The sequence below is a fragment of the Capricornis sumatraensis genome, chromosome 1 (genome assembly GCF_032405125.1).
Source record: "Capricornis sumatraensis isolate serow.1 chromosome 1, serow.2, whole genome shotgun sequence".
NCBI classification, from domain to species: domain Eukaryota; kingdom Metazoa; phylum Chordata; class Mammalia; order Artiodactyla; family Bovidae; genus Capricornis; species Capricornis sumatraensis.
Genome location: NC_091069.1, coordinates 214,617,127 through 214,621,667, shown reverse-complemented (window position 1 = coordinate 214,621,667; position 4,541 = coordinate 214,617,127).

Sequence of the window (4,541 nt, the reverse complement as noted above, 5' to 3'; positions counted from 1 at the left end):
AGTGATGAAAAGTAGTTACACTGTAATAAATGATTAGGTTTGAGTTGAGGGGTTATAAAATTAATGGACATTGTGGAATCTTAGTTTCCTTTTGAACTCTGTGAAAAGTAGTGGTGTTGATTTTTACAACTGGAATTAAAAAGAACTCTAGGTCACTTAACTCTTCGTCTTGCTCACTAAAAACTTCATTTAATCATCTCAGGCAGACTGAAACCTCTCCTAACTACAGAACCTTTCAGGAAAATCTGTTAGATGGGGCTCCTTTTCACTCTTATCAGAGATAACTGCAAAAATGTGCATTAACCATAGGTTATTGAACTGATACCCCACCGCTTGCTAGGCCACCCAAATGGAAGGATTTATCCTAAGCATCTGCCTTTGGCCAATGGAGAGAGCTTTGATGATGAGTCCTTACTAGCAGAAACCTTGTTTCACTCTTGTCTGCATTCTCAGTGCCCATCCCAGGGCTTGGCAGTCAGTAGGCTTTGCCTGACAGCCTTCAAAAGGAACCCTGAAAGTAATGGTTTTTGTATAAAGGTTTACTGTGTCCAGGTTAACTTTAGTTTGAAAAACTTTTGAAAGAGCATGTTTTATTAGTTACTGAATAATCCACACTAGGTGGCTCAGCTGGTAAAGAACCCACAATGTGGGAGACTTTATCCATGGGATCCCAAAGAGGCAGATACACTGAGCGACTTTCACTTTCACACTTTCACTTTTACATGCAGAAAAAGAACTGGAAGCCTGTAGTGGCATATAATGTTGGGAATTTTTTTAACAAATTAAGCAAATTAAACAAATTAAACTTATTTTCACGGTGCTGAAGTATCACTGAAATAATAGCAATTGAGAGTTGATGGGAAGAATAAGAAGAAAGAATGAAAAACTTAATAACATAATAAACATACAAGAATAATTAGTAAAACTTGGTATCAACTTAATTAGCTTAAAATAATATTTATTTATTTATTTATTTATATATTTTAAATGGGGTGTTTTAGCCTTCTTAGTCCTTTTATTAAAATTTTCTTTTAATTGGCTGATAATTATTTTACAGTATTGTGTTGGTTTCTTCCAAACATGAACGTGAATCAGTCATAGGTTTTTATTGAAATATTTCACATGTAAATTAAATCATTTTTTTTCTGAATTATTTCACCTAGTATGCATCTAGAGATCCATCAAATTTGGAAAACTCAGCAGTGGACACAGAACTGGAAAAGGTCAGTTTTCATTCCAATCCCAAAGAAAGCCAATGCCAAAGGATGCTCAAACTACCGCACAATTGCACTCATCTCACACGCTAGTAAAGTAATGCTCCAAATTCTCCAAGCCAGGCTTCAGCGATATGTGAACCATGAACTTCCTGATGTTCAAGCTGGTTTTAGAAAAGGCAGAGGAACCAGAGATCAAATTGCCTACATCCGCTGGATCATGGAAAAAGCAAGAGAGTTCCAGAAAAACATCTATTTCTGCTTTATTGACTATGCCAAAGCCTTTGACTGTGTGGATCACAATAAACTGGAAAATTCTGGAAGAGATGGGAATACCAGACCACTTGACCTGCCTCTGGAGAAACCTATATGCAGGTCAGGAAGCAACAGTTAGAACTGGACATGAAACAACAGACTGGTTCCAAATAGGAAAGGAGTACGTCAAGGCTGTATATTGTCACCCTGCTTATTTAACTTCTATGCAGAGTACATCATGAGAAACGCTGGGCTGGAAGAAGCACAAGGTGGAATCAAGATTGCCGGGAGAAATATCAATAACCTCAGATATGCAGATGACACCACCCTTATGGCAGAAAGTGAAGAGGAACTAAAAAGCCTCTTGATGAAAGTGAAAGAGAAGAGTGAAAAAGTTGGCTTAAAGCTCAACATTCAGAAAATGAAGATCATTGCGTCTGGTCCCATCACTTCATGGAAATAGATGGGGAAACAGTGGAAACAGTGTCAGACTTTATTTTTTGGGCTTCAAAATCAGTGCAGATGGTGACAGCACCCATGAAATTAAAAGACGCTTACTCCTTGGAAGAAAAGTTATGACCAACCTAGATAGCATATTGAAAAGCAGAGACATTACTTTGCCAACAAAGGTCCGTCTAGTCAAGGCTATGGTTTTTCCAGTGGTCATGTATGTATGCAAGAGTTGGACTGTGAAGAAGACTGAGCACCAAAGAATTGATACTTTCGAACTGTGGTGTTGGAGAGGACTCTTGAGAGTCCCTTGGACTGCAAGGAGATCCAACCAGTCCATTCTGAAGGAGATCAACCCTGGGATTTCTTTGGAAGGAATGATGCTAAAGCTGAAACTCCAGTACTTTGGCCACCTCATGCGAAGAGTTGACTCATTGGAAAAGACTCTGATGCTGGGAGGGATTGGGGATAGGAGGAAAAGGGAACAACAGAGGATGAGATGGCTGGATGGTATCACTGACTTGATGGATGTGAGTTTGAGTGAACTCCAGGAGTTGGTGATGGATAGGGAGGCCTGGGGTGCTGCAGTTCGTGGGGTCGCAAAGCATCAGATGTGACTGAGCAACTGAACTGAACTGAACTGAGAGATCCATCCATGTGTTGCAAATGGCAAGATTTTTTTTTATGACTTGGTAGAATTCAACTCCATCTTTTTATGTAGTACTCATCTTCTTTATCCATTTGTCTGTTGATGAACACTTAAGTGGCTTCCATATCTTGAGTATTGGAAATAATGCTGCAGTGAACATTCACGCATTTATCTTTTTGAATTAGTGGTTTTTACCCCCTTTTGGGTAAATACCCAGGAGTAGAATTGCAGGATCATATAGTAGTTCTATTTTAAATTTTTGAGGGACCTCCATAGTGTTTTCCACAGTGACTATATTGATGTACATTTCCACCAACAGTGCACAAGGCTCCCTTTTCTCCACATCCTTGCCAACACTTATTTGTAGTCTTTTTGGTAATAACCATTCTAAAAGATGTGAGGTGATATCTCACTGTGGTGTTGAATCCTTGGGATTAGTGATGTTGAGTTCTTTTCACATATCTGTTGGCCATCTGTATGCCTTTGGAAAAATGTCTATTCAGATACCCTGCCTATTTTCTAACTGGAATATTTGTCCTTTTTGATATTGAGTTGTATGAGTTCCTTATATACTTTGGGAATTAACCTCATATTAGATATGTTGTTTAAAAATATCTTCTCGAATTCAACAGGCGGCCTTTTTATTTTGTGGATAGTCTCCTGTGCCGTCCAAACCCTTTTTAGTTTGATGTAGTACCATTTGTGTATTAAAATTTTAAAAATAGTTTTATTAAGCTATGATTCACATACCGTATAAAGTATTAAATTCCACCCATTTAAAGTATTAAATATAGTGTTTTAAAAATATGTTTAAAGATATGTGCAACTACCACTGCAGTCAATTTTAGAATATTTTCATCACCTCAGACAGAAATTCCGTACCCCTTAATTATCGTTCTCTTATCTTCCCCTGCCTTCTCCAGCCCTAAGCAATCACTAATCTCTTTTCTGTCTCTGTTGATTTCCCTGATTTGGACATTTTGTATGATTGGTATCATATAATATGTGGTCTTCTGTGTCTGGCTTATTTTACTTAGGACAAAATCTCTGCTTATTTGTTCTATAGCATATATCAATGCTCCATTTGTATGGCTTCATAGTATTCCACTACAACACATTTGTATGACACATTTTATCTTCTATTTGATGGATATTTGGGTTGTTCCCATCTTTTGGCTAATATGAATAACATTGTAGAAAATCCTCTTGTACAAGTTTTTGTGTGGACATATGATTTCATTTATCTTGGGTATATACCTGGGAATGGAATTGCTTGGCTTTTGATAATTCTGTGTTTAATTGAGGAACAGCCAGACTATTTTCCAGGATGGCTGAATTATTTTACATTTCCACTAGCAGTGTATGAGAATTCTGAGATGTCTACATCCTTGCCAAAACTAATTTTCCATTAAAAATTTTTTTTGAAAAAATCATAGCCATCCATGTGGATGTGAAATGGTCTCTCATTGTGGTTTTGATTTTCATTTTCTTCATGACTAATGATATTGGGCCTCTTATCATGTGCTTATTGGCCATTTGTATATCTTCCTTGTAGAAATGACTATTTTTCATTTTTCTTATTCAATTCTCCTTAAGCTTCATCTGAAAAATGAGGTTGTAATGCCTAGTTGTTAATAGTACTAAATGAAATGGTACATATAGCCTTTTAGTCCGTGTCAGCTCTTAATTAATAATTCTCATTATTGTCATCACTCACAACAACTCTGAACTTCTGTTTTTTTTTTCATCTCTATTGTCCTAAAAATCTGTGATATTTTCCCTAGTATACCACAATTATAAAAGTAATCACTGGTATTTAACATTAAATCATATTCTGTACTAAGTCCTAATGGATAGATTTATTTGATTCCTGCAGACTGCAATCTTGATATCTGATGTGGATCCTCCCCAGCTTGAAGCATTAATGAGAGTGAAATGGACATCCTGGGAGATTATTTGGAGACCCAGTGTTT